The sequence below is a fragment of the Camelus bactrianus genome, chromosome 15 (genome assembly GCF_048773025.1).
Source record: "Camelus bactrianus isolate YW-2024 breed Bactrian camel chromosome 15, ASM4877302v1, whole genome shotgun sequence".
Taxonomy (NCBI): domain Eukaryota; kingdom Metazoa; phylum Chordata; class Mammalia; order Artiodactyla; family Camelidae; genus Camelus; species Camelus bactrianus.
This window is the reverse complement of record NC_133553.1, coordinates 4,603,753-4,616,788: the sequence shown is the minus strand read 5'-3', so window position 1 is coordinate 4,616,788 and position 13,036 is coordinate 4,603,753.

Genomic DNA, 13,036 nt, shown 5'->3' with positions numbered 1-13,036 from the left:
TGCAGGAACTTCAAACCGGCACTAGGAAACAGACTGAGAAAGCAGAGAAAAAGTGTCTCCTGCAACCCGTTCCCTTGGTGCTAGATGAACGAACGTCTCTCCACTTGCTCAGTTCTGAGAGATAAGTGTGTGTGAAAGCCGTCCTTCAGCTAGCTTCTTGGGAACACAAAGTTTCTTTTCAGTTGCAAACTCCATTCCATACATATATATATGGGAGGTACAAGCTCCAACTCGGTTTTACACTGAAAACAGCGGGAACTTGAAACCGGCACTAGGAAATAGACTGAGAAAGCAGAGAAAAAGTGTCTCCTACAACACGTTCCCTTGGTGCTAGATGAACGAACGTCTCTCCACTTGCTCAGTTCTGAGAGATAAGTGTGTGTGAAAGCCGTCCTTCACCTAGCTTCTTGGGAACACCAAGTTTCTTTTCAGTTGCAAACTCCATTCCATACATATATATGGGGAGGTACAAGCTCCAACTCGGTTTTACAGTGAAAACTGCAGGAACTTCAAACCGGCACTAGGAAACAGACTGAGAAAGCAGAGAAAAAGTGTCTCATGCAACCCGTTCCCTTGGTGCTAGATGAACGAACGTCTCTCCACTTGCTCAGTTCTGAGAGATAAGTGTGTGTGAAAGCCGTCCTTCACCTAGCTTGTTGGGAACACAAAGTTTCTTTTCAGTTGCAAACTCCATTCCATACATATATATGGGGAGGTACAAGCTCCAACTCGGTTTTACAGTGAAAACTGCAGGAACTTCAAACCGGCACTAGGAAAAAGATTGAGAAAGCAGAGAAAAAGTGTCTCCTGCAACCCGTTCCCTTGGTGCTAGATGAACGAACGTCTCTCCACTTGCTCAGTTCTGAGAGATAAGTGTGTGTGAAAGCCGTCCTTCAGCTAGCTTCTTGGGAACACAAAGTTTCTTTTCAGTTGCAAACTCCATTCCATACATATATATGGGAGGTACAAGCTCCAACTCGGTTTTACACTGAAAACTGCAGGAACTTGAAACCGGCACTAGGAAATAGACTGAGAAAGCAGAGAAAAAGTGTCTCCTACAACACGTTCCCTTGGTGCTAGATGAACGAACGTCTCTCCACTTGCTCAGTTCTGAGAGATAAGTGTGTGTGAAAGCCGTCCTTCAGCTAGCTTGTTGGGAACACAAAGTTTCTTTTCAGTTGCAAACTCCATTCCATACATATATATGGGGAGGTACAAGCTCCAACTCGGTTTTACAGTGAAAACTGCAGAAACTTCAAACCGGCACTAGGAAACAGACTGAGAAAGCAGAGAAAAAGTGTCTCCTGCAACCCGTTCCCTTGGTGCTAGATGAACGAACGTCTCTCCACTTGCTCAGTTCTGAGAGATAAGTGTGTGTGAAAGCCGTCCTTCAGCTAGCTTCTTGGGAACACAAAGTTTCTTTTAAGTTGCAAACTCCATTCCATACATATATATGGGAGGTACAAGCTCCAACTCGGTTTTACACTGAAAACTGCAGGAACTTAAAACCGGCACTAGGAAATAGACTGAGAAAGCAGAGAAAAAGTGTCTCCTACAACACGTTCCCTTGGTGCTAGATGAACGAACGTCTCTCCACTTGCTCAGTTCTGAGAGATAAGTGTGTGTGAAAGCCGTCCTTCAGCTAGCTTCTTGGGAACACCAAGTTTCTTTTCAGTTGCAAACTCCATTCCATACATATATATGGGGAGGTACAAGCTCCAACTCGGTTTTACAGTGAAAACTGCAGGAACTTCAAACCGGCACTAGGAAACAGACTGAGAAAGCAGAGAAAAAGTGTCTCCTGCAACCCGTTCCCTTGGTGCTAGATGAACGAACGTCTCTCCACTTGCTCAGTTCTGAGAGATAAGTGTGTGTGAAAGCCATCCTTCAGCTAGCTTGTTGGGAACACAAAGTTTCTTTTCAGTTGCAAACTCCATTCCATACATATATATGGGGAGGTACAAGCTCCAACTCGGTTTTACAGTGAAAACTGCAGGAACTTCAAACCGGCACTAGGAAACAGACTGAGAAAGCAGAGAAAAAGTGTCTCCTGCAACCCGTTCCCTTGGTGCTAGATGAACGAACGTCTCTCCACTTGCTCAGTTCTGAGAGATAAGTGTGTGTGAAAGCCATCCTTCACCTAGCTTCTTGGGAACACCAAGTTTCTTTTCAGTTGCAAACTCCATTCCATACATATATATGGGGAGGTACAAGCTCCAACTCGGTTTTACAGTGAAAACTGCAGGAACTTCAAACCGGCACTAGGAAACAGACTGAGAAAGCAGAGAAAAAGTGTCTCATGCAACCCGTTCCCTTGGTGCTAGATGAACGAACGTCTCTCCACTTGCTCAGTTCTGAGAGATAAGTGTGTGTGAAAGCCGTCCTTCAGCTAGCTTCTTGGGAACACAAAGTTTCTTTTCAGTTGCAAACTCCATTCCATACATATATATATGGGAGGTACAAGCTCCAACTCGGTTTTACACTGAAAACAGCGGGAACTTGAAACCGGCACAAGGAAATAGACTGAGAAAGCAGAGAAAAAGTGTCTCCTACAACACGTTCCCTTGGTGCTAGATGAACGAACGTCTCTCCACTTGCTCAGTTCTGAGAGATAAGTGTGTGTGAAAGCCGTCCTTCACCTAGCTTCTTGGGAACACCAAGTTTCTTTTCAGTTGCAAACTCCATTCCATACATATATATGGGGAGGTACAAGCTCCAACTCGGTTTTACAGTGAAAACTGCAGGAACTTCAAACCGGCACTAGGAAACAGACTGAGAAAGCAGAGAAAAAGTGTCTCATGCAACCCGTTCCCTTGGTGCTAGATGAACGAACGTCTCTCCACTTGCTCAGTTCTGAGAGATAAGTGTGTGTGAAAGCCGTCCTTCACCTAGCTTGTTGGGAACACAAAGTTTCTTTTCAGTTGCAAACTCCATTCCATACATATATATGGGGAGGTACAAGCTCCAACTCGGTTTTACAGTGAAAACTGCAGGAACTTCAAACCGGCACTAGGAAAAAGACTGAGAAAGCAGAGAAAAAGTGTCTCCTGCAACCCGTTCCCTTGGTGCTAGATGAACGAACGTCTCTCCACTTGCTCAGTTCTGAGAGATAAGTGTGTGTGAAAGCCGTCCTTCAGCTAGCTTCTTGGGAACACAAAGTTTCTTTTCAGTTGCAAACTCCATTCCATACATATATATGGGAGGTACAAGCTCCAACTCGGTTTTACACTGAAAACTGCAGGAACTTGAAACCGGCACTAGGAAATAGACTGAGAAAGCAGAGAAAAAGTGTCTCCTACAACACGTTCCCTTGGTGCTAGATGAACGAACGTCTCTCCACTTGCTCAGTTCTGAGAGATAAGTGTGTGTGAAAGCCGTCCTTCAGCTAGCTTGTTGGGAACACAAAGTTTCTTTTCAGTTGCAAACTCCATTCCATACATATATATGGGGAGGTACAAGCTCCAACTCGGTTTTACAGTGAAAACTGCAGAAACTTCAAACCGGCACTAGGAAACAGACTGAGAAAGCAGAGAAAAAGTGTCTCCTGCAACCCGTTCCCTTGGTGCTAGATGAACGAACGTCTCTCCACTTGCTCAGTTCTGAGAGATAAGTGTGTGTGAAAGCCGTCCTTCAGCTAGCTTCTTGGGAACACAAAGTTTCTTTTAAGTTGCAAACTCCATTCCATACATATATATGGGAGGTACAAGCTCCAACTCGGTTTTACACTGAAAACCGCAGGAACTTAAAACCGGCACTAGGAAATAGACTGAGAAAGCAGAGAAAAAGTGTCTCCTACAACACGTTCCCTTGGTGCTAGATGAACGAACGTCTCTCCACTTGCTCAGTTCTGAGAGATAAGTGTGTGTGAAAGCCGTCCTTCAGCTAGCTTCTTGGGAACACCAAGTTTCTTTTCAGTTGCAAACTCCATTCCATACATATATATGGGGAGGTACAAGCTCCAACTCGGTTTTACAGTGAAAACTGCAGGAACTTCAAACCGGCACTAGGAAACAGACTGAGAAAGCAGAGAAAAAGTGTCTCCTGCAACCCGTTCCCTTGGTGCTAGATGAACGAACGTCTCTCCACTTGCTCAGTTCTGAGAGATAAGTGTGTGTGAAAGCCATCCTTCAGCTAGCTTGTTGCGAACACAAAGTTTCTTTTCAGTTGCAAACTCCATTCCATACATATATATGGGGAGGTACAAGCTCCAACTCGGTTTTACAGTGAAAACTGCAGGAACTTCAAACCGGCACTAGGAAACAGACTGAGAAAGCAGAGAAAAAGTGTCTCCTGCAACCCGTTCCCTTGGTGCTAGATGAACGAACGTCTCTCCACTTGCTCAGTTCTGAGAGATAAGTGTGTGTGAAAGCCGTCCTTCAGCTAGCTTCTTGGGAACACAAAGTTTCTTTTCAGTTGCAAACTCCATTCCATACATATATATGGGAGGTACAAGCTCCAACTCGGTTTTACAGTGAAAACTGCAGGAACTTGAAACCGGCACTAGGAAATAGACTGAGAAAGCAGAGAAAAAGTGTCTCCTACAACACGTTCCCTTGGTGCTAGATGAACGAACGTCTCTCCACTTGCTCAGTTCTGAGAGATAAGTGTGTGTGAAAGCCGTCCTTCACCTAGCTTCTTGGGAACACCAAGTTTCTTTTCAGTTGCAAACTCCATTCCATACATATATATGGGGAGGTACAAGCTCCAACTCGGTTTTACAGTGAAAACTGCAGGAACTTCAAACCGGCACTAGGAAACAGACTGAGAAAGCAGAGAAAAAGTGTCTCATGCAACCCGTTCCCTTGGTGCTAGATGAACGAACGTCTCTCCACTTGCTCAGTTCTGAGAGATAAGTGTGTGTGAAAGCCGTCCTTCACCTAGCTTGTTGGGAACACAAAGTTTCTTTTCAGTTGCAAACTCCATTCCATACATATATATGGGGAGGTACAAGCTCCAACTTGGTTTTACAGTGAAAACTGCAGGAACTTCAAACCGGCACTAGGAAACAGATTGAGAAAGCAGAGAAAAAGTGTCTCCTGCAACCCGTTCCCTTGGTGCTAGATGAATGAACGTCTCTCCACTTGCTCAGTTCTGAGAGATAAGTGTGTGTTAAAGCCGTCCTTCAGCTAGCTTGTTGGGAACACAAAGTTTCTTTTCAGTTGCAAACTCCATTCCATACATATATATGGGGAGGTACAAGCTCCAACTCGGTTTTACAGTGAAAACTGCAGGAACTTCGAACCGGCACTAGGAAACAGACTGAGAAAGCAGAGAAAAAGTGTCTCCTACAACACGTTCCCTTGGTGCTAGATGAACGAACGTCTCTCCACTTGCTCAGTTCTGAGAGATAAGTGTGTGTGAAAGCCGTCCTTCACCTAGCTTCTTGGGAACACCAAGTTTCTTTTCAGTTGCAAACTCCATTCCATACATATATATGGGGAGGTACAAGCTCCAACTCGGTTTTACAGTGAAAACTGCAGGAACTTCAAACCGGCACTAGGAAACAGACTGAGAAAGCAGAGAAAAAGTGTCTCATGCAACCCGTTCCCTTGGTGCTAGATGAACGAACGTCTCTCCACTTGCTCAGTTCTGAGAGATAAGTGTGTGTGAAAGCCGTCCTTCAGCTAGCTTCTTGGGAACACCAAGTTTCTTTTCAGTTGCAAACTCCATTCCATACATATATATGGGAGGTACAAGCTCCAACTCGGTTTTACACTGAAAACTGCAGGAACTTGAAACCGGCACTAGGAAATAGACTGAGAAAGCAGAGAAAAAGTGTCACCTACAGCACGTTCCCTTGGTGCTAGATGAACGAACGTCTCTCCACTTGCTCAGTTCTGAGAGATAAGTGTGAGTGAAAGCCGTCCTTCACCTAGCTTCTTGGGAACACCAAGTTTCTTTTCAGTTGCAAACTTCATTCCATACATATATATGGGAAGGTACAAGCTCCAACTCGGTTTTACAGTGAAAACTGCAGGAACTTCAAACCGGCACTAGGAAATAGACTGAGAAAGCAGAGAAAAAGTGTCTCATGCAACCCGTTCCCTTGGTGCTAGATGAACGAACGTCTCTCCACTTGCTCAGTTCTGAGAGATAAGTGTGTGTGAAAGCCGTCCTTCACCTAGCTTGTTGGGAACACAAAGTTTCTTTTCAGTTGCAAACTCCATTCCATACATATATATGGGGAGGTACAAGCTCCAACTTGGTTTTACAGTGAAAACTGCAGGAACTTCAAACCGGCACTAGGAAACAGATTGAGAAAGCAGAGAAAAAGTGTCTCCTGCAACCCGTTCCCTTGGTGCTAGATGAACGAACGTCTCTCCACTTGCTCAGTTCTGAGAGATAAGTGTGTGTGAAAGCCGTCCTTCAGCTAGCTTGTTGGGAACACAAAGTTTCTTTTCAGTTGCAAACTCCATTCCATACATATATATGGGGAGGTACAAGCTCCAACTCGGTTTTACAGTGAAAACTGCAGGAACTTCGAACCGGCACTAGGAAACAGACTGAGAAAGCAGAGAAAAAGTGTCTCCTACAACACGTTCCCTTGGTGCTAGATGAACGAACGTCTCTCCACTTGCTCAGTTCTGAGAGATAAGTGTGTGTGAAAGCCGTCCTTCAGCTAGCTTCTTGGGAACACCAAGTTTCTTTTCAGTTGCAAACTCCATTCCATACATATATATGGGGAGGTACAAGCTCCAACTCGGTTTTACAGTGAAAACTGCAGGAACTTCAAACCGGCACTAGGAAACAGACTGAGAAAGCAGAGAAAAAGTGTCTCCTGCAACCCGTTCCCTTGGTGCTAGATGAACGAACGTCTCTCCACTTGCTCAGTTCTGAGAGATAAGTGTGTGTGAAAGCCGTCCTTCAGCTAGCTTCTTGGGAACACAAAGTTTCTTTTCAGTTGCAAACTCCATTCCATACATATATATGGGAGGTACAAGCTCCAACTCGGTTTTACAGTGAAAACTGCAGGAACTTGAAACCGGCACTAGGAAATAGACTGAGAAAGCAGAGAAAAAGTGTCTCCTACAACACGTTCCCTTGGTGCTAGATGAACGAACGTCTCTCCACTTGCTCAGTTCTGAGAGATAAGTGTGTGTGAAAGCCGTCCTTCACCTAGCTTCTTGGGAACACCAAGTTTCTTTTCAGTTGCAAACTCCATTCCATACATATATATGGGGAGGTACAAGCTCCAACACGGTTTTACAGTGAAAACTGCAGGAACTTCAAACCGGCACTAGGAAACAGACTGAGAAAGCAGAGAAAAAGTGTCTCATGCAACCCGTTCCCTTGGTGCTAGATGAACGAACGTCTCTCCACTTGCTCAGTTCTGAGAGATAAGTGTGTGTGAAAGCCGTCCTTCACCTAGCTTGTTGGGAACACAAAGTTTCTTTTCAGTTGCAAACTCCATTCCATACATATATATGGGGAGGTACAAGCTCCAACTTGGTTTTACAGTGAAAACTGCAGGAACTTCAAACCGGCACTAGGAAACAGATTGAGAAAGCAGAGAAAAAGTGTCTCCTGCAACCCGTTCCCTTGGTGCTAGATGAACGAACGTCTCTCCACTTGCTCAGTTCTGAGAGATAAGTGTGTGTGAAAGCCGTCCTTCAGCTAGCTTGTTGGGAACACAAAGTTTCTTTTCAGTTGCAAACTCCATTCCATACATATATATGGGGAGGTACAAGCTCCAACTCGGTTTTACAGTGAAAACTGCAGGAACTTCGAACCGGCACTAGGAAACAGACTGAGAAAGCAGAGAAAAAGTGTCTCCTACAACACGTTCCCTTGGTGCTAGATGAACGAACGTCTCTCCACTTGCTCAGTTCTGAGAGATAAGTGTGTGTGAAAGCCGTCCTTCAGCTAGCTTGTTGGGAACACAAAGTTTCTTTTCAGTTGCAAACTCCATTCCATACATATATATGGGGAGGTACAAGCTCCAACTCGGTTTTACAGTGAAAACTGCAGAAACTTCAAACCGGCACTAGGAAACAGACTGAGAAAGCAGAGAAAAAGTGTCTCCTGCAACCCGTTCCCTTGGTGCTAGATGAACGAACGTCTCTCCACTTGCTCAGTTCTGAGAGATAAGTGTGTGTGAAAGCCGTCCTTCAGCTAGCTTCTTGGGAACACAAAGTTTCTTTTAAGTTGCAAACTCCATTCCATACATATATATGGGAGGTACAAGCTCCAACTCGGTTTTACACTGAAAACCGCAGGAACTTAAAACCGGCACTAGGAAATAGACTGAGAAAGCAGAGAAAAAGTGTCTCCTACAACACGTTCCCTTGGTGCTAGATGAACGAACGTCTCTCCACTTGCTCAGTTCTGAGAGATAAGTGTGTGTGAAAGCCGTCCTTCAGCTAGCTTCTTGGGAACACCAAGTTTCTTTTCAGTTGCAAACTCCATTCCATACATATATATGGGGAGGTACAAGCTCCAACTCGGTTTTACAGTGAAAACTGCAGGAACTTCAAACCGGCACTAGGAAACAGACTGAGAAAGCAGAGAAAAAGTGTCTCCTGCAACCCGTTCCCTTGGTGCTAGATGAACGAACGTCTCTCCACTTGCTCAGTTCTGAGAGATAAGTGTGTGTGAAAGCCATCCTTCAGCTAGCTTGTTGGGAACACAAAGTTTCTTTTCAGTTGCAAACTCCATTCCATACATATATATGGGGAGGTACAAGCTCCAACTCGGTTTTACAGTGAAAACTGCAGGAACTTCAAACCGGCACTAGGAAACAGACTGAGAAAGCAGAGAAAAAGTGTCTCCTGCAACCCGTTCCCTTGGTGCTAGATGAACGAACGTCTCTACACTTGCTCAGTTCTGAGAGATAAGTGTGAGTGAAAGCCGTCCTTCAGCTAGCTTCTTGGGAACACAAAGTTTCTTTTCAGTTGCAAACTCCATTCCATACATATATATGGGAGGTACAAGCTCCAACTCGGTTTTACAGTGAAAACTGCAGGAACTTGAAACCGGCACTAGGAAATAGACTGAGAAAGCAGAGAAAAAGTGTCTCCTACAACACGTTCCCTTGGTGCTAGATGAACGAACGTCTCTCCACTTGCTCAGTTCTGAGAGATAAGTGTGTGTGAAAGCCGTCCTTCACCTAGCTTCTTGGGAACACCAAGTTTCTTTTCAGTTGCAAACTCCATTCCATACATATATATGGGGAGGTACAAGCTCCAACACGGTTTTACAGTGAAAACTGCAGGAACTTCAAACCGGCACTAGGAAACAGACTGAGAAAGCAGAGAAAAAGTGTCTCATGCAACCCGTTCCCTTGGTGCTAGATGAACGAACGTCTCTCCACTTGCTCAGTTCTGAGAGATAAGTGTGTGTGAAAGCCGTCCTTCACCTAGCTTGTTGGGAACACAAAGTTTCTTTTCAGTTGCAAACTCCATTCCATACATATATATGGGGAGGTACAAGCTCCAACTTGGTTTTACAGTGAAAACTGCAGGAACTTCAAACCGGCACTAGGAAACAGATTGAGAAAGCAGAGAAAAAGTGTCTCCTGCAACCCGTTCCCTTGGTGCTAGATGAACGAACGTCTCTCCACTTGCTCAGTTCTGAGAGATAAGTGTGTGTGAAAGCCGTCCTTCAGCTAGCTTGTTGGGAACACAAAGTTTCTTTTCAGTTGCAAACTCCATTCCATACATATATATGGGGAGGTACAAGCTCCAACTCGGTTTTACAGTGAAAACTGCAGGAACTTCGAACCGGCACTAGGAAACAGACTGAGAAAGCAGAGAAAAAGTGTCTCCTACAACACGTTCCCTTGGTGCTAGATGAACGAACGTCTCTCCACTTGCTCAGTTCTGAGAGATAAGTGTGTGTGAAAGCCGTCCTTCACCTAGCTTCTTGGGAACACCAAGTTTCTTTTCAGTTGCAAACTCCATTCCATACATATATATGGGGAGGTACAAGCTCCAACTCGGTTTTACAGTGAAAACTGCAGGAACTTCAAACCGGCACTAGGAAACAGACTGAGAAAGCAGAGAAAAAGTGTCTCATGCAACCCGTTCCCTTGGTGCTAGATGAACGAACGTCTCTCCACTTGCTCAGTTCTGAGAGATAAGTGTGTGTGAAAGCCGTCCTTCAGCTAGCTTGTTGGGAACACAAAGTTTCTTTTCAGTTGCAAACTCCATTCCATACATATATATGGGGAGGTACAAGCTCCAACTCGGTTTTACAGTGAAAACTGCAGGAACTTCGAACCGGCACTAGGAAACAGACTGAGAAAGCAGAGAAAAAGTGTCTCCTACAACACGTTCCCTTGGTGCTAGATGAACGAACGTCTCTCCACTTGCTCAGTTCTGAGAGATAAGTGTGTGTGAAAGCCGTCCTTCAGCTAGCTTGTTGGGAACACAAAGTTTCTTTTCAGTTGCAAACTCCATTCCATACATATATATGGGGAGGTACAAGCTCCAACTCGGTTTTACAGTGAAAACTGCAGAAACTTCAAACCGGCACTAGGAAACAGACTGAGAAAGCAGAGAAAAAGTGTCTCCTGCAACCCGTTCCCTTGGTGCTAGATGAACGAACGTCTCTCCACTTGCTCAGTTCTGAGAGATAAGTGTGTGTGAAAGCCGTCCTTCAGCTAGCTTCTTGGGAACACAAAGTTTCTTTTAAGTTGCAAACTCCATTCCATACATATATATGGGAGGTACAAGCTCCAACTCGGTTTTACACTGAAAACCGCAGGAACTTAAAACCGGCACTAGGAAATAGACTGAGAAAGCAGAGAAAAAGTGTCTCCTACAACACGTTCCCTTGGTGCTAGATGAACGAACGTCTCTCCACTTGCTCAGTTCTGAGAGATAAGTGTGTGTGAAAGCCGTCCTTCAGCTAGCTTCTTGGGAACACCAAGTTTCTTTTCAGTTGCAAACTCCATTCCATACATATATATGGGAGGTACAAGCTCCAACTCGGTTTTACAGTGAAAACTGCAGGAACTTGAAACCGGCACTAGGAAATAGACTGAGAAAGCAGAGAAAAAGTGTCTCCTACAACACGTTCCCTTGGTGCTAGATGAACGAACGTCTCTCCACTTGCTCAGTTCTGAGAGATAAGTGTGTGTGAAAGCCGTCCTTCACCTAGCTTCTTGGGAACACCAAGTTTCTTTTCAGTTGCAAACTCCATTCCATACATATATATGGGGAGGTACAAGCTCCAACACGGTTTTACAGTGAAAACTGCAGGAACTTCAAACCGGCACTAGGAAACAGACTGAGAAAGCAGAGAAAAAGTGTCTCATGCAACCCGTTCCCTTGGTGCTAGATGAACGAACGTCTCTCCACTTGCTCAGTTCTGAGAGATAAGTGTGTGTGAAAGCCGTCCTTCACCTAGCTTGTTGGGAACACAAAGTTTCTTTTCAGTTGCAAACTCCATTCCATACATATATATGGGGAGGTACAAGCTCCAACTTGGTTTTACAGTGAAAACTGCAGGAACTTCAAACCGGCACTAGGAAACAGATTGAGAAAGCAGAGAAAAAGTGTCTCCTGCAACCCGTTCCCTTGGTGCTAGATGAACGAACGTCTCTCCACTTGCTCAGTTCTGAGAGATAAGTGTGTGTGAAAGCCGTCCTTCAGCTAGCTTGTTGGGAACACAAAGTTTCTTTTCAGTTGCAAACTCCATTCCATACATATATATGGGGAGGTACAAGCTCCAACTCGGTTTTACAGTGAAAACTGCAGGAACTTCGAACCGGCACTAGGAAATAGACTGAGAAAGCAGAGAAAAAGTGTCTCCTACAACACGTTCCCTTGGTGCTAGATGAACGAACGTCTCTCCACTTGCTCAGTTCTGAGAGATAAGTGTGTGTGAAAGCCGTCCTTCACCTAGCTTCTTGGGAACACCAAGTTTCTTTTCAGTTGCAAACTCCATTCCATACATATATATGGGGAGGTACAAGCTCCAACTCGGTTTTACAGTGAAAACTGCAGGAACTTCAAACCGGCACTAGGAAACAGACTGAGAAAGCAGAGAAAAAGTGTCTCATGCAACCCGTTCCCTTGGTGCTAGATGAACGAACGTCTCTCCACTTGCTCAGTTCTGAGAGATAAGTGTGTGTGAAAGCCGTCCTTCAGCTAGCTTGTTGGGAACACAAAGTTTCTTTTCAGTTGCAAACTCCATTCCATACATATATATGGGGAGGTACAAGCTCCAACTCGGTTTTACAGTGAAAACTGCAGGAACTTCAAACCGGCACTAGGAAACAGACTGAGAAAGCAGAGAAAAAGTGTCTCCTGCAACCCGTTCCCTTGGTGCTAGATGAACGAACGTCTCTCCACTTGCTCAGTTCTGAGAGATAAGTGTGTGTGAAAGCCGTCCTTCAGCTAGCTTCTTGGGAACACAAAGTTTCTTTTCAGTTGCAAACTCCATTCCATACATATATATGGGAGGTACAAGCTCCAACTCGGTTTTACACTGAAAACTGCAGGAACTTGAAACCGGCACTAGGAAATAGACTGAGAAAGCAGAGAAAAAGTGTCACCTACAACACGTTCCCTTGGTGCTAGATGAACGAACGTCTCTCCACTTGCTCAGTTCTGAGAGATAAGTGTGTGTGAAAGCCGTCCTTCACCTAGCTTCTTGGGAACACCAAGTTTCTTTTCAGTTGCAAACTCCATTCCATACATATATATGGGAAGGTACAAGCTCCAACTCGGTTTTACAGTGAAAAATGCAGGAACTTCAAACCGGCACTAGGAAATAGACTGAGAAAGCAGAGAAAAAGTGTCTCATGCAACCCGTTCCCTTGGTGCTAGATGAACGAACGTCTCTCCACTTGCTCAGTTCTGAGAGATAAGTGTGTGTGAAAGCCGTCCTTCACCTAGCTTGTTGGGAACACAAAGTTTCTTTTCAGTTGCAAACTCCATTCCATACATATATATGGGGAGGTACAAGCTCCAACTTGGTTTTACAGTGAAAACTGCAGGAACTTCAAACCGGCACTAGGAAACAGATTGAGAAAGCAGAGAAAAAGTGTCTCCTGCAACCCGTTCCCTTGGTGCTAGATGAACGAACGTCT